We start from the raw sequence: 22,143 nt of genomic DNA on the forward strand, positions 1-22,143 counted from the left end.
CAGGGATGGCCAGCAGAATCCAGTGCATGGGCTAGCGTGTCCCTGAGCAAGAAGTGCCCAGCCCAGCCCCAGGCTGGCAGCAGGGGCCCCACTCTGCCTGTGGGGAGCACCTGCCTGTTCTGCTGCTGGCATCGGTCTTCATCCCAAGACCATGTCTTCCTCCTTGTCTTTTAGATCAATATCCATCTCTTCAATATAATCTTTCGTTTCCACCTCCATCTCTTCCTCTGTCTCGTACATATCCACATCCATCTCTTCCTCTCCAGTATCCTCTCCGTCCACTTCCATGGCTTCTTCTCTATCAGTCTGTGTATCGACGTCCGTCTCCTCCTCTCGGTCTGTGCCAGCCTGCAGAGGTAGCAAAATTTCCCAGCCTGTCCCACAGAGCTCCAGCCCAGCCAGGCAGCTGCGGGGTGTCCGCCTCCGTGGAATAGTAGCATACCTCTTTTGGAACAAATGCAGACATCCTGCAGGGATGGAGAGCAAAATCCAAGCGATGGGGAGCTTTGGGGACTGCTGGGGGAATCAGGGAGCAGGTGGCAACAAGGTGACAGGGGTAGGCTTGGAGCAGGGTGAATGAAGAGCGTGCTGGCACAAGGAGCCAAGGGTTGTGTTGTGGCCGTTGCTGGATGCTGGAAGTTCTAGCTGGAGCGTGCACTGTGACATCACCGCCAGGAGTTCAGGCCCAGGCTGAAGTGGACAACGGAGACCGTAGAATGAATGATGGAATCCCTGGGTGCTTGGGCTTGGAAGGGACCCTAAAGACCATCTTGTTCCAAGCGGAGCAATCTTCGCCCAGAAGAGGTTGCTCAGAGCCCCGCTCCCAGCTGGCCTTGGATGTTGCCAAGGATGGAGCATCCCCAGCCTCTGTGCACAGCCTGGGCCAGTGGCCCAGCAGCCGGAGTGGAAAAGAGCAGCTTCATTAGATCCAACTTCAAGCTCACTCCTGCAGTTGAAAGGCTTCTCCTCTCTGTGCCCATCTTTCCTAGAGCTGCAGGGAGGCCTCACCAGCCCCCTTCTCTTTCCAGGCTGAGCATCCCCAGCCCCACACGGACAGCAGTCCGATGCGTGGCAGTCAAGGCTAAAGGGTAGCAAATGGCTACATCAGGAAGTGAGAGATGGAAGCTTTTGGAGATGGAAGCTTTACCTCTAAATGTAGAAAAGAAAGAAAAGTGGAGGGGGAAATGGTGGGACTCTGGATCTGTTCTAACTGGCGAGGATTTTCTTTTCTTCTTTTCTGTCGTGCTAACCCAAGTTTTGTTGTTTGAAAGGAGGTTTAGCAAAATATCCATCGTCTTCTCCATTGCTGAAACACTGAACAACACCTGGGCAGGCTGAGGATGCAGAGCAAAACCTGCAAATATCTACTGCTGATCGTGATCCTGGGGAATGCAGCTAAAGCCAGCCAAAAGCAATTTCTGGAAAGTCAAGCCTGCTTTACGTTTTCTGGAGTTTGCTTGTGCCAACTTCACCAGTCATTTCTAAAAAAGGAAAAGAAACTCCAAGCAAAACAGAGAAAAACACAAAGAAACCAACCCAAAGAAACCAATCAAACAAACAGATAAAACACCCCCAATCAAACCAAAGGCAATGAGAAGTTAGGACTAGTTGTAAGGATATCACAGCAGGCGAATGGCTGCTTCCTACTTGGATCACCATCCAAAGCCACCTAGAACAACTTCTCCAAAACATATCCAACAGGAGAAATGGAAAAAGTGATCCATGGCAGCTCTGCATTGTGGTGAAGGATGAGCATGCAGTGGTACAGATTGCCCACCCTCCAGGCTGCTGTTTGCTCTGCTGAAAGACTCTTGCAGGACTGTGGCCCCTCTCCATGCAATGGAAATCATTGCCACAGCTCTCAGTTGAGGCACTGGCATTTCCAGAGCCAGATTCAGGCACAATCCTACTGCCTGCTGAGCATCTGGGAAAGGTGCTGAGCATCTTCAGGCCTAGAAGCACAAAAGAGCTCAGGCTCTCCCCGAACTGGGTTTTCAGGGCAGCTTTCCATATCTCTGCAAGATTTCTTCATCCCTCAACACGTCTGACTTTATTATGTCCAACGATGCATTTGGGTTTCTTCCGTCCTCTTGTGTGCCCGTGGGTAACCTTCCACGTGGATGAAGGAGATTGTGTACAGGACAATTGATTGCGGCATTGCCATTTGGCTTCACTGTCACTCAGTTGAACACGGTCCTTATCTAAGAAGGACTTCCAAGAAATGGGTAGGAGTTTTGGCTGTGAGAGGAGCAGAAAGCACATTTTCTACAGCAAATTGCTAGCTGATGCACTTTCCTCCCTGCCAAAATAGTGATTGCCATTCATCTTCCTGGGAAGAATGTAAAGACCCATTCAGAGATGCCAGGTTCAGCTGGCCTGTGGCTTTGTGTGCCTCATTTCACATGTCCAATTTCAAGGGCCACTAAAAGAGGCTCATGTTTGCCTTGCTACCCACAAGTGCTGTAGGTATTTCCAGGAGAAGAGGGAAAACATCGCTGTCCTGTGGTGTGGTAGAAATGCCACCACAACTGTGATTGTGTGAGCAAAGCCAGCCAGTGCTTTTTGGGGCAGCAGCAGCAGCTGAGAGTGTGGCAGCGCGGTTTTGATACTCTTTTTAGAGTCCTGCAAACATTGTTCCCGAAACAACCCACAGCTTTGCAAATGTGCCCGAAGAAAATGCAAAGAGAACTGGGGTGTGAAAATCAAAGACTGTTTATCTGGAGAAGAAAAGGAACAAGAATGAACTACACCACATATTTACACTGTAAGAATATTGGTAACAACAACAACAACAACAACAACAACAACAAACTATAGAACCTATTTACCTGAGAACAGCTCTAACAAAACTCTATGAAACGTATTTACAGACAACTTAAACAAACTCTAAAACCTCTATCCTGAACACAACAACTGTAAAACGTATGTACAGCAGGGTGGCATCTGTGTCTGTGATGTCCCTAAGTCCTGGAAGAAAAACAAGTAGCACGGTCAGTGCAGTCAGGCACGGAAGGGTGTTCCATGTGCTGCCGGGCTGGGACACTGGCCCAGTGGGACTCTGCTGCCAGAAGGGAGCCTGGCTGGGGGCTGTGGCCCAGGCACTGGAACAGGACTTGTGTGGCCCACAGCAAGCCCAGGCCAGGCCAGGGATGGCCAGCAGAATCCAGTGCATGGGCTAGCGTGTCCCTGAGCAAGAAGTGCCCAGCCCGGCCCCAGGCTGGCAGCAGGGGCCCCACTCTGCCTGTGGGGAGCACCTGCCTGTTCTGCTGCTGGCATCGGTCTTCATCCCAAGACCATGTCTTCCTCCTTGTCTTTTAGATCAATATCCATCTCTTCAATATAATCTTTCGTTTCCACCTCCATCTCTTCCTCTGTCTCGTACATATCCACATCCATCTCTTCCTCTCCAGTATCCTCTCCGTCCACTTCCATGGCTTCTTCTCTATCAGTCTGTGTATCGACGTCCGTCTCCTCCTCTCGGTCTGTGCCAGCCTGCAGAGGTAGCAAAATTTCCCAGCCTGTCCCACAGAGCTCCAGCCCAGCCAGGCAGCTGCGGGGTGTCCGCCTCCGTGGAATAGTACCATACCTCTTTTGGAACAAATGCAGACATCCTGCAGGGATGGAGAGCAAAATCCAAGCGATGGGGAGCTTTGGGGACTGCTGGGGGAATCAGGGAGCAGGTGGCAACAAGGTGACAGGGGTAGGCTTGGAGCAGGGTGAATGAAGAGCGTGCTGGCACAAGGAGCCAAGGGTTGTGTTGTGGCCGTTGCTGGATGCTGGAAGTTCTAGCTGGAGCGTGCACTGTGACATCACCGCCAGGAGTTCAGGCCCAGGCTGAAGTGGACAACGGAGACCGTAGAATGAATGATGGAATCCCTGGGTGCTTGGGCTTGGAAGGGACCCTAAAGACCATCTTGTTCCAAGCGGAGCAATCTTCGCCCAGAAGAGGTTGCTCAGAGCCCCGCTCCCAGCTGGCCTTGGATGTTGCCAAGGATGGAGCATCCCCAGCCTCTGTGCACAGCCTGGGCCAGTGGCCCAGCAGCCGGAGTGGAAAAGAGCAGCTTCATTAGATCCAACTTCAAGCTCACTCCTGCAGTTGAAAGGCTTCTCCTCTCTGTGCCCATCTTTCCTAGAGCTGCAGGGAGGCCTCACCAGCCCCCTTCTCTTTCCAGGCTGAGCATCCCCAGCCCCACACGGACAGCAGTCCGATGCGTGGCAGTCAAGGCTAAAGGGTAGCAAATGGCTACATCAGGAAGTGAGAGATGGAAGCTTTTGGAGATGGAAGCTTTACCTCTAAATGTAGAAAAGAAAGAAAAGTGGAGGGGGAAATGGTGGGACTCTGGATCTGTTCTAACTGGCGAGGATTTTCTTTTCTTCTTTTCTGTCGTGCTAACCCAAGTTTTGTTGTTTGAAAGGAGGTTTAGCAAAATATCCATCGTCTTCTCCATTGCTGAAACACTGAACAACACCTGGGCAGGCTGAGGATGCAGAGCAAAACCTGCAAATATCTACTGCTGATCGTGATCCTGGGGAATGCAGCTAAAGCCAGCCAAAAGCAATTTCTGGAAAGTCAAGCCTGCTTTACGTTTTCTGGAGTTTGCTTGTGCCAACTTCACCAGTCATTTCTAAAAAAGGAAAAGAAACTCCAAGCAAAAGAGAGAAAAACACAAAGAAACCAACCCAAAGAAACCAATCAAACAAACAGATAAAACACCCCCAATCAAACCAAAGGCAATGAGAAGTTAGGACTAGTTGTAAGGATATCACAGCAGGCGAATGGCTGCTTCCTACTTGGATCACCATCCAAAGCCACCTAGAACAACTTCTCCAAAACATATCCAACAGGAGAAATGGAAAAAGTGATCCATGGCAGCTCTGCATTGTGGTGAAGGATGAGCATGCAGTGGTACAGATTGCCCACCCTCCAGGCTGCTGTTTGCTCTGCTGAAAGACTCTTGCAGGACTGTGGCCCCTCTCCATGCAATGGAAATCATTGCCACAGCTCTCAGTTGAGGCACTGGCATTTCCAGAGCCAGATTCAGGCACAATCCTACTGCCTGCTGAGCATCTGGGAAAGGTGCTGAGCATCTTCAGGCCTAGAAGCACAAAAGAGCTCAGGCTCTCCCCGAACTGGGTTTTCAGGGCAGCTTTCCATATCTCTGCAAGATTTCTTCATCCCTCAACACGTCTGACTTTATTATGTCCAACGATGCATTTGGGTTTCTTCCGTCCTCTTGTGTGCCCGTGGGTAACCTTCCACGTGGATGAAGGAGATTGTGTACAGGACAATTGATTGCGGCATTGCCATTTGGCTTCACTGTCACTCAGTTGAACACGGTCCTTATCTAAGAAGGACTTCCAAGAAATGGGTAGGAGTTTTGGCTGTGAGAGGAGCAGAAAGCACATTTTCTACAGCAAATTGCTAGCTGATGCACTTTCCTCCCTGCCAAAATAGTGATTGCCATTCATCTTCCTGGGAAGAATGTAAAGACCCATTCAGAGATGCCAGGTTCAGCTGGCCTGTGGCTTTGTGTGCCTCATTTCACATGTCCAATTTCAAGGGCCACTAAAAGAGGCTCATGTTTGCCTTGCTACCCACAAGTGCTGTAGGTATTTCCAGGAGAAGAGGGAAAACATCGCTGTCCTGTGGTGTGGTAGAAATGCCACCACAACTGTGATTGTGTGAGCAAAGCCAGCCAGTGCTTTTTGGGGCAGCAGCAGCAGCTGAGAGTGTGGCAGCGCGGTTTTGATACTCTTTTTAGAGTCCTGCAAACATTGTTCCCGAAACAACCCACAGCTTTGCAAATGTGCCCGAAGAAAATGCAAAGAGAACTGGGGTGTGAAAATCAAAGACTGTTTATCTGTAGAAGAAAAGGAACAAGAATGAACTACACCACATATTTACACTGTAAGAATATTGGTAACAACAACAACAACAACAACAACAAACTATAGAACCTATTTACCTGAGAACAGCTCTAACAAAACTCTATGAAACGTATTTACAGACAACTTAAACAAACTCTAAAACCTCTATCCTGAACACAACAACTGTAAAACGTATGTACAGCAGGGTGGCATCTGTGTCTGTGATGTCCCTAAGTCCTGGAAGAAAAACAAGTAGCACGGTCAGTGCAGTCAGGCACGGAAGGGTGTTCCATGTGCTGCCGGGCTGGGACACTGGCCCAGTGGGACTCTGCTGCCAGAAGGGAGCCTGGCTGGGGGCTGTGGCCCAGGCACTGGAACAGGACTTGTGTGGCCCACAGCAAGCCCAGGCCAGGCCAGGGATGGCCAGCAGAATCCAGTGCATGGGCTAGCGTGTCCCTGAGCAAGAAGTGCCCAGCCCGGCCCCAGGCTGGCAGCAGGGGCCCCACTCTGCCTGTGGGGAGCACCTGCCTGTTCTGCTGCTGGCATCGGTCTTCATCCCAAGACCATGTCTTCCTCCTTGTCTTTTAGATCAATATCCATCTCTTCAATATAATCTTTCGTTTCCACCTCCATCTCTTCCTCTGTCTCGTACATATCCACATCCATCTCTTCCTCTCCAGTATCCTCTCCGTCCACTTCCATGGCTTCTTCTCTATCAGTCTGTGTATCGACGTCCGTCTCCTCCTCTCGGTCTGTGCCAGCCTGCAGAGGTAGCAAAATTTCCCAGCCTGTCCCACAGAGCTCCAGCCCAGCCAGGCAGCTGCGGGGTGTCCGCCTCCGTGGAATAGTACCATACCTCTTTTGGAACAAATGCAGACATCCTGCAGGGATGGAGAGCAAAATCCAAGCGATGGGGAGCTTTGGGGACTGCTGGGGGAATCAGGGAGCAGGTGGCAACAAGGTGACAGGGGTAGGCTTGGAGCAGGGTGAATGAAGAGCGTGCTGGCACAAGGAGCCAAGGGTTGTGTTGTGGCCGTTGCTGGATGCTGGAAGTTCTAGCTGGAGCGTGCACTGTGACATCACCGCCAGGAGTTCAGGCCCAGGCTGAAGTGGACAACGGAGACCGTAGAATGAATGATGGAATCCCTGGGGGCTTGGGCTTGGAAGGGACCCTAAAGACCATCTTGTTCCAAGCGGAGCGATCTTCCCCTAGAACAGGTTGCTCAGAGCCCCGCTCCCAGCTGGCCTTGGATGTTGCCAAGGATGGAGCATCCCCAGCCTCTGTGCACAGCCTGGGCCAGTGCCCCAGCAGCCGGAGTGGAAAAGAGCAGCGTCATTAGATCCAACTTCAAGCTCACTCCTGCAGTTGAAAGGCTTCTCCTCTCTGTGCCCATCTTTCCTAGAGCTGCAGGGAGGCCTCGCCAGCCCCCTTCTCTTTCCAGGCTGAGCATCCCCAGCCCCACACGGACAGCAGTCCGATGCGTGGCAGTCAAGGCTAAAGGGTAGCAAATGGCTACATCAGGAAGTGAGAGATGGAAGCTTTTGGAGATGGAAGCTTTACCTCTAAATGTAGAAAAGAAAGAAAAGTGGAGGGGGAAATGGTGGGACTCTGGATCTGTTCTAACTGGCGAGGATTTTCTTTTCTTCTTTTCTGTCGTGCTAACCCAAGTTTTGTTGTTTGAAAGGAGGTTTAGCAAAATATCCATCGTCTTCTCCACTGCTGAAACACTGAACAACACCTGGGCAGGCTGAGGATGCAGAGCAAAACCTGCAAATATCTACTGCTGATCGTGATCCTGGGGAATGCAGCTAAAGCCAGCCAAAAGCAATTTCTGGAAAGTCAAGCCTGCTTTACGTTTTCTGGAGTTTGCTTGTGCCAACTTCACCAGTCATTTCTAAAAAAGGAAAAGAAACTCCAAGCAAAACAGAGAAAAACACAAAGAAACCAACCCAAAGAAACCAATCAAACAAACAGATAAAACACCCCCAATCAAACCAAAGGCAATGAGAAGTTAGGACTAGTTGTAAGGATATCACAGCAGGCGAATGGCTGCTTCCTACTTGGATCACCATCCAAAGCCACCTAGAACAACTTCTCCAAAACATATCCAACAGGAGAAATGGAAAAAGTGATCCATGGCAGCTCTGCATTGTGGTGAAGGATGAGCATGCAGTGGTACAGATTGCCCACCCTCCAGGCTGCTGTTTGCTCTGCTGAAAGACTCTTGCAGGACTGTGGCCCCTCTCCATGCAATGGAAATCATTGCCACAGCTCTCAGTTGAGGCACTGGCATTTCCAGAGCCAGATTCAGGCACAATCCTACTGCCTGCTGAGCATCTGGGAAAGGTGCTGAGCATCTTCAGGCCTAGAAGCACAAAAGAGCTCAGGCTCTCCCCGAACTGGGTTTTCAGGGCAGCTTTCCATATCTCTGCAAGATTTCTTCATCCCTCAACACGTCTGACTTTATTATGTCCAACGATGCATTTGGGTTTCTTCCGTCCTCTTGTGTGCCCGTGGGTAACCTTCCACGTGGATGAAGGAGATTGTGTACAGGACAATTGATTGCGGCATTGCCATTTGGCTTCACTGTCACTCAGTTGAACACGGTCCTTATCTAAGAAGGACTTCCAAGAAATGGGTAGGAGTTTTGGCTGTGAGAGGAGCAGAAAGCACATTTTCTACAGCAAATTGCTAGCTGATGCACTTTCCTCCCTGCCAAAATAGTGATTGCCATTCATCTTTCTGGGAAGAATGTAAAGACCCATTCAGAGATGCCAGGTTCAGCTGGCCTGTGGCTTTGTGTGCCTCATTTCACATGTCCAATTTCAAGGGCCACTAAAAGAGGCTCATGTTTGCCTTGCTACCCACAAGTGCTGTAGGTATTTCCAGGAGAAGAGGGAAAACATCGCTGTCCTGTGGTGTGGTAGAAATGCCACCACAACTGTGATTGTGTGAGCAAAGCCAGCCAGTGCTTTTTGGGGCAGCAGCAGCAGCTGAGAGTGTGGCAGAGCGGTTTTGATACTCTTTTTAGAGTCCTGCAAACATTGTTCCCGAAACAACCCACAGCTTTGCAAATGTGCCCGAAGAAAATGCAAAGAGAACTGGGGTGTGAAAATCAAAGACTGTTTATCTGTAGAAGAAAAGGAACAAGAATGAACTACACCACATATTTACACTGTAAGAATATTGGTAACAACAACAACAACAACAACAACAACAACAAACTATAGAACCTATTTACCTGAGAACAGCTCTAACAAAACTCTATGAAACGTATTTACAGACAACTTAAACAAACTCTAAAACCTCTATCCTGAACACAACAACTGTAAAACGTATGTACAGCAGGGTGGCATCTGTGTCTGTGATGTCCCTAAGTCCTGGAAGAAAAACAAGTAGCACGGTCAGTGCAGTCAGGCACGGAAGGGTGTTCCATGTGCTGCCGGGCTGGGACACTGGCCCAGTGGGACTCTGCTGCCAGAAGGGAGCCTGGCTGGGGGCTGTGGCCCAGGCACTGGAACAGGACTTGTGTGGCCCACAGCAAGCCCAGGCCAGGCCAGGGATGGCCAGCAGAATCCAGTGCATGGGCTAGCGTGTCCCTGAGCAAGAAGTGCCCAGCCCGGCCCCAGGCTGGCAGCAGGGGCCCCACTCTGCCTGTGGGGAGCACCTGCCTGTTCTGCTGCTGGCATCGGTCTTCATCCCAAGACCATGTCTTCCTCCTTGTCTTTTAGATCAATATCCATCTCTTCAATATAATCTTTCGTTTCCACCTCCATCTCTTCCTCTGTCTCGTACATATCCACATCCATCTCTTCCTCTCCAGTATCCTCTCCGTCCACTTCCATGGCTTCTTCTCTATCAGTCTGTGTATCGACGTCCGTCTCCTCCTCTCCGTCTGTGCCAGCCTGCAGAGGTAGCAAAATTTCCCAGCCTGTCCCACAGAGCTCCAGCCCAGCCAGGCAGCTGCGGGGTGTCCGCCTCCGTGGAATAGTACCATACCTCTTTTGGAACAAATGCAGACATCCTGCAGGGATGGAGAGCAAAATCCAAGCGATGGGGAGCTTTGGGGACTGCTGGGGGAATCAGGGAGCAGGTGGCAACAAGGTGACAGGGGTAGGCTTGGAGCAGGGTGAATGAAGAGCGTGCTGGCACAAGGAGCCAAGGGTTGTGTTGTGGCCGTTGCTGGATGCTGGAAGTTCTAGCTGGAGCGTGCACTGTGACATCACCGCCAGGAGTTCAGGCCCAGGCTGAAGTGGACAACGGAGACCGTAGAATGAATGATGGAATCCCTGGGTGCTTGGGCTTGGAAGGGACCCTAAAGACCATCTTGTTCCAAGCGGAGCGATCTTCCCCTAGAATAGGTTGCTCAGAGCCCCGCTCCCAGCTGGCCTTGGATGTTGCCAAGGATGGAGCATCCCCAGCCTCTGTGCACAGCCTGGGCCAGTGCCCCAGCAGCCGGAGTGGAAAAGAGCAGCGTCATTAGATCCAACTTCAAGCTCACTCCTGCAGTTGAAAGGCTTCTCCTCTCTGTGCCCATCTTTCCTAGAGCTGCAGGGAGGCCTCGCCAGCCCCCTTCTCTTTCCAGGCTGAGCATCCCCAGCCCCACACGGACAGCAGTCCGATGCGTGGCAGTCAAGGCTAAAGGGTAGCAAATGGCTACATCAGGAAGTGAGAGATGGAAGCTTTTGGAGATGGAAGCTTTACCTCTAAATGTAGAAAAGAAAGAAAAGTGGAGGGGGAAATGGTGGGACTCTGGATCTGTTCTAAGTGGCGAGGATTTTCTTTTCTTCTTTTCTGTCGTGCTAACCCAAGTTTTGTTGTTTGAAAGGAGGTTTAGCAAAATATCCATCGTCTTCTCCATTGCTGAAACACTGAACAACACCTGGGCAGGCTGAGGATGCAGAGCAAAACCTGCAAATATCTACTGCTGATCGTGATCCTGGGGAATGCAGCTAAAGCCAGCCAAAAGCAATTTCTGGAAAGTCAAGCCTGCTTTACGTTTTCTGGAGTTTGCTTGTGCCAACTTCACCAGTCATTTCTAAAAAAGGAAAAGAAACTCCAAGCAAAACAGAGAAAAACACAAAGAAACCAACCCAAAGAAACCAATCAAACAAACAGATAAAACACCCCCAATCAAACCAAAGGCAATGAGAAGTTAGGACTAGTTGTAAGGATATCACAGCAGGCGAATGGCTACTTCCTACTTGGATCACCATCCAAAGCCACCTAGAACAACTTCTCCAAAACATATCCAACAGGAGAAATGGAAAAAGTGATCCATGGCAGCTCTGCATTGTGGTGAAGGATGAGCATGCAGTGGTACAGATTGCCCACCCTCCAGGCTGCTGTTTGCTCTGCTGAAAGACTCTTGCAGGACTGTGGCCCCTCTCCATGCAATGGAAATCATTGCCACAGCTCTCAGTTGAGGCACTGGCATTTCCAGAGCCAGATTCAGGCACAATCCTACTGCCTGCTGAGCATCTGGGAAAGGTGCTGAGCATCTTCAGGCCTAGAAGCACAAAAGAGCTCAGGCTCTCCCCGAACTGGGTTTTCAGGGCAGCTTTCCATATCTCTGCAAGATTTCTTCATCCCTCAACACGTCTGACTTTATTATGTCCAACGATGCATTTGGGTTTCTTCCGTCCTCTTGTGTGCCCGTGGGTAACCTTCCACGTGGATGAAGGAGATTGTGTACAGGACAATTGATTGCGGCATTGCCATTTGGCTTCACTGTCATTCAGTTGAACACGGTCCTTATCTAAGAAGGACTTCCAAGAAATGGGTAGGAGTTTTGGCTGTGAGAGGAGCAGAAAGCACATTTTCTACAGCAAATTGCTAGCTGATGCACTTTCCTCCCTGCCAAAATAGTGATTGCCATTCATCTTCCTGGGAAGAATGTAAAGACCCATTCAGAGATGCCAGGTTCAGCTGGCCTGTGGCTTTGTGTACCTCATTTCACATGTCCAGTTTCAAGGGCCACTAAAAGAGGCTCATGTTTGCCTTGCTACCCACAAGTGCTGTAGGTATTTCCAGGAGAAGAGGGAAAACATCGCTGTCCTGTGGTGTGGTAGAAATGCCACCACAACTGTGATTGTGTGAGCAAAGCCAGCCAGTGCTTTTTGGGGCAGCAGCAGCAGCTGAGAGTGTGGCAGAGCGGTTTTGATACTCTTTTTAGAGTCCTGCAAACATTGTTCCCGAAACAACCCACAGCTTTGCAAATGTGCCCGAAGAAAATGCAAAGAGAACTGGGGTGTGAAAATCAAAGACTGTTTATCTGTAGAAGAAAAGGAACAAGAATGAACTACACCACATATTTACACTGTAAGAATATTGGTAACAACAACAACAACAACAACAACAACAACAAACTATAGAACCTATTTACCTGAGAACAGCTCTAACAAAACTCTATGAAACGTATTTACAGACAACTTAAACAAACTCTAAAACCTCTATCCTGAACACAACAACTGTAAAACGTATGTACAGCAGGGTGGCATCTGTGTCTGTGATGTCCCTAAGTCCTGGAAGAAAAACAAGTAGCACGGTCAGTGCAGTCAGGCACGGAAGGGTGTTCCATGTGCTGCCGGGCTGGGACACTGGCCCAGTGGGACTCTGCTGCCAGAAGGGAGCCTGGCTGGGGGCTGTGGCCCAGGCACTGGAACAGGACTTGTGTGGCCCACAGCAAGCCCAGGCCAGGCCAGGGATAGCCAGCAGAATCCAGTGCATGGGCTAGCGTGTCCCTGAGCAAGAAGTGCCCAGCCCGGCCCCAGGCTGGCAGCAGGGGCCCCACTCTGCCTGTGGGGAGCACCTGCCTGTTCTGCTGCTGGCATCGGTCTTCATCCCAAGACCATGTCTTCCTCCTTGTCTTTTAGATCAATATCCATCTCTTCAATATAATCTTTCGTTTCCACCTCCATCTCTTCCTCTGTCTCGTACATATCCACATCCATCTCTTCCTCTCCAGTATCCTCTCCGTCCACTTCCATGGCTTCTTCTCTATCAGTCTGTGTATCGACGTCCGTCTCCTCCTCTCCGTCTGTGCCAGCCTGCAGAGGTAGCAAAATTTCCCAGCCTGTCCCACAGAGCTCCAGCCCAGCCAGGCAGCTGCGGGGTGTCCGCCTCCGTGGAATAGTACCATACCTCTTTTGGAACAAATGCAGACATCCTGCAGGGATGGAGAGCAAAATCCAAGCGATGGGGAGCTTTGGGGACTGCTGGGGGAATCAGGGAGCAGGTGGCAACAAGGTGACAGGGGTAGGCTTGGAGCAGGGTGAATGAAGAGCGTGCTGGCACAAGGAGCCAAGGGTTGTGTTGTGGCCGTTGCTGGATGCTGGAAGTTCTAGCTGGAGCGTGCACTGTGACATCACCGCCAGGAGTTCAGGCCCAGGCTGAAGTGGACAACGGAGACCGTAGAATGAATGATGGAATCCCTGGGTGCTTGGGCTTGGAAGGGACCCTAAAGACCATCTTGTTCCAAGCGGAGCGATCTTCCCCTAGAATAGGTTGCTCAGAGCCCCGCTCCCAGCTGGCCTTGGATGTTGCCAAGGATGGAGCATCCCCAGCCTCTGTGCACAGCCTGGGCCAGTGCCCCAGCAGCCGGAGTGGAAAAGAGCAGCGTCATTAGATCCAACTTCAAGCTCACTCCTGCAGTTGAAAGGCTTCTCCTCTCTGTGCCCATCTTTCCTAGAGCTGCAGGGAGGCCTCGCCAGCCCCCTTCTCTTTCCAGGCTGAGCATCCCCAGCCCCACACGGACAGCAGTCCGATGCGTGGCAGTCAAGGCTAAAGGGTAGCAAATGGCTACATCAGGAAGTGAGAGATGGAAGCTTTTGGAGATGGAAGCTTTACCTCTAAATGTAGAAAAGAAAGAAAAGTGGAGGGGGAAATGGTGGGACTCTGGATCTGTTCTAAGTGGCGAGGATTTTCTTTTCTTCTTTTCTGTCGTGCTAACCCAAGTTTTGTTGTTTGAAAGGAGGTTTAGCAAAATATCCATCGACTTCTCCATTGCTGAAACACTGAACAACACCTGGGCAGGCTGAGGATGCAGAGCAAAACCTGCAAATATCTACTGCTGATCGTGATCCTGGGGAATGCAGCTAAAGCCAGCCAAAAGCAATTTCTGGAAAGTCAAGCCTGCTTTACGTTTTCTGGAGTTTGCTTGTGCCAACTTCACCAGTCATTTCTAAAAAAGGAAAAGAAACTCCAAGCAAAACAGAGAAAAACACAAAGAAACCAACCCAAAGAAACCAATCAAACAAACAGATAAAACACCCCCAATCAAACCAAAGGCAATGAGAAGTTAGGACTAGTTGTAAGGATATCACAGCAGGCGAATGGCTACTTCCTACTTGGATCACCATCCAAAGCCACCTAGAACAACTTCTCCAAAACATATCCAACAGGAGAAATGGAAAAAGTGATCCATGGCAGCTCTGCATTGTGGTGAAGGATGAGCATGCAGTGGTACAGATTGCCCACCCTCCAGGCTGCTGTTTGCTCTGCTGAAAGACTCTTGCAGGACTGTGGCCCCTCTCCATGCAATGGAAATCATTGCCACAGCTCTCAGTTGAGGCACTGGCATTTCCAGAGCCAGATTCAGGCACAATCCTACTGCCTGCTGAGCATCTGGGAAAGGTGCTGAGCATCTTCAGGCCTAGAAGCACAAAAGAGCTCAGGCTCTCCCCGAACTGGGTTTTCAGGGCAGCTTTCCATATCTCTGCAAGATTTCTTCATCCCTCAACACGTCTGACTTTATTATGTCCAACGATGCATTTGGGTTTCTTCCGTCCTCTTGTGTGCCCGTGGGTAACCTTCCACGTGGATGAAGGAGATTGTGTACAGGACAATTGATTGCGGCATTGCCATTTGGCTTCACTGTCATTCAGTTGAACACGGTCCTTATCTAAGAAGGACTTCCAAGAAATGGGTAGGAGTTTTGGCTGTGAGAGGAGCAGAAAGCACATTTTCTACAGCAAATTGCTAGCTGATGCACTTTCCTCCCTGCCAAAATAGTGATTGCCATTCATCTTCCTGGGAAGAATGTAAAGACCCATTCAGAGATGCCAGGTTCAGCTGGCCTGTGGCTTTGTGTACCTCATTTCACATGTCCAGTTTCAAGGGCCACTAAAAGAGGCTCATGTTTGCCTTGCTACCCACAAGTGCTGTAGGTATTTCCAGGAGAAGAGGGAAAACATCGCTGTCCTGTGGTGTGGTAGAAATGCCACCACAACTGTGATTGTGTGAGCAAAGCCAGCCAGTGCTTTTTGGGGCAGCAGCAGCAGCTGAGAGTGTGGCAGTGCGGTTTTGATACTCTTTTTAGAGTCCTGCAAACATTGTTCCCGAAACAACCCACAGCTTTGCAAATGTGCCCGAAGAAAATGCAAAGAGAACTGGGGTGTGAAAATCAAAGACTGTTTATCTGGAGAAGAAAAGGAACAAGAATGAACTACACCACATATTTACACTGTAAGAATATTGGTAACAACAACAACAACAACAACAACAACAACAAACTATAGAACCTATTTACCTGAGAACAGCTCTAACAAAACTCTATGAAACGTATTTACAGACAACTTAAACAAACTCTAAAACCTCTATCCTGAACACAACAACTGTAAAACGTATGTACAGCAGGGTGGCATCTGTGTCTGTGATGTCCCTAAGTCCTGGAAGAAAAACAAGTAGCACGGTCAGTGCAGTCAGGCACGGAAGGGTGTTCCATGTGCTGCCGGGCTGGGACACTGGCCCAGTGGGACTCTGCTGCCAGAAGGGAGCCTGGCTGGGGGCTGTGGCCCAGGCACTGGAACAGGACTTGTGTGGCCCACAGCAAGCCCAGGCCAGGCCAGGGATAGCCAGCAGAATCCAGTGCATGGGCTAGCGTGTCCCTGAGCAAGAAGTGCCCAGCCCGGCCCCAGGCTGGCAGCAGGGGCCCCACTCTGCCTGTGGGGAGCACCTGCCTGTTCTGCTGCTGGCATCGGTCTTCATCCCAAGACCATGTCTTCCTCCTTGTCTTTTAGATCAATATCCATCTCTTCAATATAATCTTTCGTTTCCACCTCCATCTCTTCCTCTGTCTCGTACATATCCACATCCATCTCTTCCTCTCCAGTATCCTCTCCGTCCACTTCCATGGCTTCTTCTCTATCAGTCTGTGTATCGACGTCCGTCTCCTCCTCTCGGTCTGTGCCAGCCTGCAGAGGTAGCAAAATTTCCCAGCCTGTCCCACAGAGCTCCAGCCCAGCCAGGCAGCTGCGGGGTGTCCGCCTCCGTGGAATAGTAGCATACCTCTTTTGGAACAAATGCAGACATCCTGCAGGGATGGAGAGCAAAATCCAAGCGATGGGGAGCTTTGGGGACTGCTGGGGGAATCAGGGAGCAGGTGGCAACAAGGTGACAGGGGTAGGCTTGGAGCAGGGTGAATGAAGAGCGTGCTGGCACAAGGAGCCAAGGGTTGTGTTGTGGCCGTTGCTGGATGCTGGAAGTTCTAGCTGGAGCGTGCACTGTGACATCACCGCCAGGAGTTCAGGCCCAGGCTGAAGTGGACAACGGAGACCGTAGAATGAATGATGGAATCCCTGGGTGCTTGGGCTTGGAAGGGACCCTAAAGACCATCTTGTTCCAAGCGGAGCGATCTTCCCCTAGAACAGGTTGCTCAGAGCCCCGCTCCAGCTGGCCTTGGATGTTGCCAAGGATGGAGCATCCCCAGCCTCTGTGCACAGCCTGGGCCAGTGCCCCAGCAGCCGGAGTGGAAAAGAGCAGCGTCATTAGATCCAACTTCAAGCTCACTCCTGCAGTTGAAAGGCTTCTCCTCTCTGTGCCCATCTTTCCTAGAGCTGCAGGGAGGCCTCGCCAGCCCCCTTCTCTTTCCAGGCTGAGCATCCCCAGCCCCACACGGACAGCAGTCCGATGCGTGGCAGTCAAGGCTAAAGGGTAGCAAATGGCTACATCAGGAAGTGAGAGATGGAAGCTTTTGGAGATGGAAGCTTTACCTCTAAATGTAGAAAAGAAAGAAAAGTGGAGGGGGAAATGGTGGGACTCTGGATCTGTTCTAACTGGCGAGGATTTTCTTTTCTTCTTTTCTGTCGTGCTAACCCAAGTTTTGTTGTTTGAAAGGAGGTTTAGCAAAATATCCATCGTCTTCTCCATTGCTGAAACACTGAACAACACCTGGGCAGGCTGAGGATGCAGAGCAAAACCTGCAAATATCTACTGCTGATCGTGATCCTGGGGAATGCAGCTAAAGCCAGCCAAAAGCAATTTCTGGAAAGTCAAGCCTGCTTTACGTTTTCTGGAGTTTGCTTGTGCCAACTTCACCAGTCATTTCTAAAAAAGGAAAAGAAACTCCAAGCAAAACAGAGAAAAACACAAAGAAACCAACCCAAAGAAACCAATCAAACAAACAGATAAAACACCCCCAATCAAACCAAAGGCAATGAGAAGTTAGGACTAGTTGTAAGGATATCACAGCAGGCGAATGGCTGCTTCCTACTTGGATCACCATCCAAAGCCACCTAGAACAACTTCTCCAAAACATATCCAACAGCAGAAATGGAAAAAGTGATCCATGGCAGCTCTGCATTGTGGTGAATGATGAGCATGCAGTGGTACAGATTGCCCACCCTCCAGGCTGCTGTTTGCTCTGCTGAAAGACTCTTGCAGGACTGTGGCCCCTCTCCATGCAATGGAAATCATTGCCACAGCTCTCAGTTGAGGCACTGGCATTTCCAGAGCCAGATTCAGGCACAATCCTACTGCCTGCTGAGCATCTGGGAAAGGTGCTGAGCATCTTCAGGCCTAGAAGCACAAAAGAGCTCAGGCTCTCCCCGAACTGGGTTTTCAGGGCAGCTTTCCATATCTCTGCAAGATTTCTTCATCCCTCAACACGTCTGACTTTATTATGTCCAACGATGCATTTGGGTTTCTTCCGTCCTCTTGTGTGCCCGTGGGTAACCTTCCACGTGGATGAAGGAGATTGTGTACAGGACAATTGATTGCGGCATTGCCATTTGGCTTCACTGTCACTCAGTTGAACACGGTCCTTATCTAAGAAGGACTTCCAAGAAATGGGTAGGAGTTTTGGCTGTGAGAGGAGCAGAAAGCACATTTTCTACAGCAAATTGCTAGCTGATGCACTTTCCTCCCTGCCAAAATAGTGATTGCCATTCATCTTCCTGGGAAGAATGTAAAGACCCATTCAGAGATGCCAGGTTCAGCTGGCCTGTGGCTTTGTGTACCTCATTTCACATGTCCAGTTTCAAGGGCCACTAAAAGAGGCTCATGTTTGCCTTGCTACCCACAAGTGCTGTAGGTATTTCCAGGAGAAGAGGGAAAACATCGCTGTCCTGTGGTGTGGTAGAAATGCCACCACAACTGTGATTGTGTGAGCAAAGCCAGCCAGTGCTTTTTGGGGCAGCAGCAGCAGCTGAGAGTGTGGCAGCGCGGTTTTGATACTCTTTTTAGAGTCCTGCAAACATTGTTCCCGAAACAACCCACAGCTTTGCAAATGTGCCCAAAGAAAATGCAAAGAGAACTGGGGTGTGAAAATCAAAGACTGTTTATCTGTAGAAGAAAAGGAACAAGAATGAACTACACCACATATTTACACTGTAAGAATATTGGTAACAACAACAACAACAACAACAACAACAACAAACTATAGAACCTATTTACCTGAGAACAGCTCTAACAAAACTCTATGAAACGTATTTACAGACAACTTAAACAAACTCTAAAACCTCTATCCTGAACACAACAACTGTAAAACGTATGTACAGCAGGGTGGCATCTGTGTCTGTGATGTCCCTAAGTCCTGGAAGAAAAACAAGTAGCACGGTCAGTGCAGTCAGGCACGGAAGGGTGTTCCATGTGCTGCCGGGCTGGGACACTGGCCCAGTGGGACTCTGCTGCCAGAAGGGAGCCTGGCTGGGGGCTGTGGCCCAGGCACTGGAACAGGACTTGTGTGGCCCACAGCAAGCCCAGGCCAGGCCAGGGATAGCCAGCAGAATCCAGTGCATGGGCTAGCGTGTCCCTGAGCAAGAAGTGCCCAGCCCGGCCCCAGGCTGGCAGCAGGGGCCCCACTCTGCCTGTGGGGAGCACCTGCCTGTTCTGCTGCTGGCATCGGTCTTCATCCCAAGACCATGTCTTCCTCCTTGTCTTTTAGATCAATATCCATCTCTTCAATATAATCTTTCGTTTCCACCTCCATCTCTTCCTCTGTCTCGTACATATCCACATCCATCTCTTCCTCTCCAGTATCCTCTCCGTCCACTTCCATGGCTTCTTCTCTATCAGTCTGTGTATCGACGTCCGTCTCCTCCTCTCGGTCTGTGCCAGCCTGCAGAGGTAGCAAAATTTCCCAGCCTGTCCCACAGAGCTCCAGCCCAGCCAGGCAGCTGCGGGGTGTCCGCCTCCGTGGAATAGTAGCATACCTCTTTTGGAACAAATGCAGACATCCTGCAGGGATGGAGAGCAAAATCCAAGCGATGGGGAGCTTTGGGGACTGCTGGGGGAATCAGGGAGCAGGTGGCAACAAGGTGACAGGGGTAGGCTTGGAGCAGGGTGAATGAAGAGCGTGCTGGCACAAGGAGCCAAGGGTTGTGTTGTGGCCGTTGCTGGATGCTGGAAGTTCTAGCTGGAGCGTGCACTGTGACATCACCGCCAGGAGTTCAGGCCCAGGCTGAAGTGGACAACGGAGACCGTAGAATGAATGATGGAATCCCTGGGTGCTTGGGCTTGGAAGGGACCCTAAAGACCATCTTGTTCCAAGCGGAGCGATCTTCCCCTAGAACAGGTTGCTCAGAGCCCCGCTCCAGCTGGCCTTGGATGTTGCCAAGGATGGAGCATCCCCAGCCTCTGTGCACAGCCTGGGCCAGTGCCCCAGCAGCCGGAGTGGAAAAGAGCAGCGTCATTAGATCCAACTTCAAGCTCACTCCTGCAGTTGAAAGGCTTCTCCTCTCTGTGCCCATCTTTCCTAGAGCTGCAGGGAGGCCTCGCCAGCCCCCTTCTCTTTCCAGGCTGAGCATCCCCAGCCCCACACGGACAGCAGTCCGATGCGTGGCAGTCAAGGCTAAAGGGTAGCAAATGGCTACATCAGGAAGTGAGAGATGGAAGCTTTTGGAGATGGAAGCTTTACCTCTAAATGTAGAAAAGAAAGAAAAGTGGAGGGGGAAATGGTGGGACTCTGGATCTGTTCTAACTGGCGAGGATTTTCTTTTCTTCTTTTCTGTCGTGCTAACCCAAGTTTTGTTGTTTGAAAGGAGGTTTAGCAAAATATCCATCGTCTTCTCCATTGCTGAAACACTGAACAACACCTGGGCAGGCTGAGGATGCAGAGCAAAACCTGCAAATATCTACTGCTGATCGTGATCCTGGGGAATGCAGCTAAAGCCAGCCAAAAGCAATTTCTGGAAAGTCAAGCCTGCTTTACGTTTTCTGGAGTTTGCTTGTGCCAACTTCACCAGTCATTTCTAAAAAAGGAAAAGAAACTCCAAGCAAAACAGAGAAAAACACAAAGAAACCAACCCAAAGAAACCAATCAAACAAACAGATAAAACACCCCCAATCAAACCAAAGGCAATGAGAAGTTAGGACTAGTTGTAAGGATATCACAGCAGGCGAATGGCTGCTTCCTACTTGGATCACCATCCAAAGCCACCTAGAACAACTTCTCCAAAACATATCCAACAGCAGAAATGGAAAAAGTGATCCATGGCAGCTCTGCATTGTGGTGAATGATGAGCATGCAGTGGTACAGATTGCCCACCCTCCAGGCTGCTGTTTGCTCTGCTGAAAGACTCTTGCAGGACTGTGGCCCCTCTCCATGCAATGGAAATCATTGCCACAGCTCTCAGTTGAGGCACTGGCATTTCCAGAGCCAGATTCAGGCACAATCCTACTGCCTGCTGAGCATCTGGGAAAGGTGCTGAGCATCTTCAGGCCTAGAAGCACAAAAGAGCTCAGGCTCTCCCCGAACTGGGTTTTCAGGGCAGCTTTCCATATCTCTGCAAGATTTCTTCATCCCTCAACACGTCTGACTTTATTATGTCCAACGATGCATTTGGGTTTCTTCCGTCCTCTTGTGTGCCCGTGGGTAACCTTCCACGTGGATGAAGGAGATTGTGTACAGGACAATTGATTGCGGCATTGCCATTTGGCTTCACTGTCACTCAGTTGAACACGGTCCTTATCTAAGAAGGACTTCCAAGAAATGGGTAGGAGTTTTGGCTGTGAGAGGAGCAGAAAGCACATTTTCTACAGCAAATTGCTAGCTGATGCACTTTCCTCCCTGCCAAAATAGTGATTGCCATTCATCTTCCTGGGAAGAATGTAAAGACCCATTCAGAGATGCCAGGTTCAGCTGGCCTGTGGCTTTGTGTACCTCATTTCACACGTCCAATTTCAAGGGCCACTAAAAGAGGCTCATGTTTGCCTTGCTACCCACAAGTGCTGTAGGTATTTCCAGGAGAAGAGGGAAAACATCGCTGTCCTGTGGTGTGGTAGAAATGCCACCACAACTGTGATTGTGTGAGCAAAGCCAGCCAGTGCTTTTTGGGGCAGCAGCAGCAGCTGAGAGTGTGGCAGAGCGGTTTTGATACTCTTTTTAGAGTCCTGCAAACATTGTTCCCGAAACAACCCACAGCTTTGCAAATGTGCCCAAAGAAAATGCAAAGAGAACTGGGGTGTGAAAATCAAAGACTGTTTATCTGTAGAAGAAAAGGAACAAGAATGAACTACACCACATATTTACACTGTAAGAATATTGGTAACAACAACAACAACAACAACAACAACAACAAACTATAGAACCTATTTACCTGAGAACAGCTCTAACAAAACTCTATGAAACGTATTTACAGACAACTTAAACAAACTCTAAAACCTCTATCCTGAACACAACAACTGTAAAACGTATGTACAGCAGGGTGGCATCTGTGTCTGTGATGTCCCTAAGTCCTGGAAGAAAAACAAGTAGCACGGTCAGTGCAGTCAGGCACGGAAGGGTGTTCCATGTGCTGCCGGGCTGGGACACTGGCCCAGTGGGACTCTGCTGCCAGAAGGGAGCCTGGCTGGGGGCTGTGGCCCAGGCACTGGAACAGGACTTGTGTGGCCCACAGCAAGCCCAGGCCAGGCCAGGGATAGCCAGCAGAATCCAGTGCATGGGCTAGCGTGTCCCTGAGCAAGAAGTGCCCAGCCCGGCCCCAGGCTGGCAGCAGGGGCCCCACTCTGCCTGTGGGGAGCACCTGCCTGTTCTGCTGCTGGCATCGGTCTTCATC

At 50.2% G+C, this 22,143-nt stretch overlaps 1 long non-coding RNA gene across 1 annotated transcript in view; it reads right to left on the minus strand.

The window, feature by feature from the left end:
• Positions 1-21,470, minus strand: part of LOC147650477 (uncharacterized) — a 46,143-nt gene extending 24,673 nt beyond the window's left edge. Inside the window, exons 1-14 of the long non-coding RNA XR_015276228.1 lie at positions 19,300-21,470; positions 18,972-19,205; positions 16,157-18,680; positions 15,829-16,062; positions 13,013-15,537; positions 12,685-12,918; positions 9,869-12,393; positions 9,541-9,774; positions 6,725-9,249; positions 6,397-6,630; positions 3,587-6,105; positions 3,259-3,492; positions 443-2,967; positions 115-348 (exon numbers count right to left, since the gene is read on the minus strand). This is a non-coding gene — a long non-coding RNA (uncharacterized LOC147650477). The remainder of the gene's footprint in view (positions 1-114; positions 349-442; positions 2,968-3,258; positions 3,493-3,586; positions 6,106-6,396; positions 6,631-6,724; positions 9,250-9,540; positions 9,775-9,868; positions 12,394-12,684; positions 12,919-13,012; positions 15,538-15,828; positions 16,063-16,156; positions 18,681-18,971; positions 19,206-19,299) is intronic.
• Between the last annotated feature and the right edge of the window lie 673 nt (positions 21,471-22,143).

Source organism: Cyanistes caeruleus, chromosome 14, assembly GCF_971803275.1.
Source record: "Cyanistes caeruleus chromosome 14, bCyaCae1.hap1.1, whole genome shotgun sequence".
NCBI classification, from domain to species: domain Eukaryota; kingdom Metazoa; phylum Chordata; class Aves; order Passeriformes; family Paridae; genus Cyanistes; species Cyanistes caeruleus.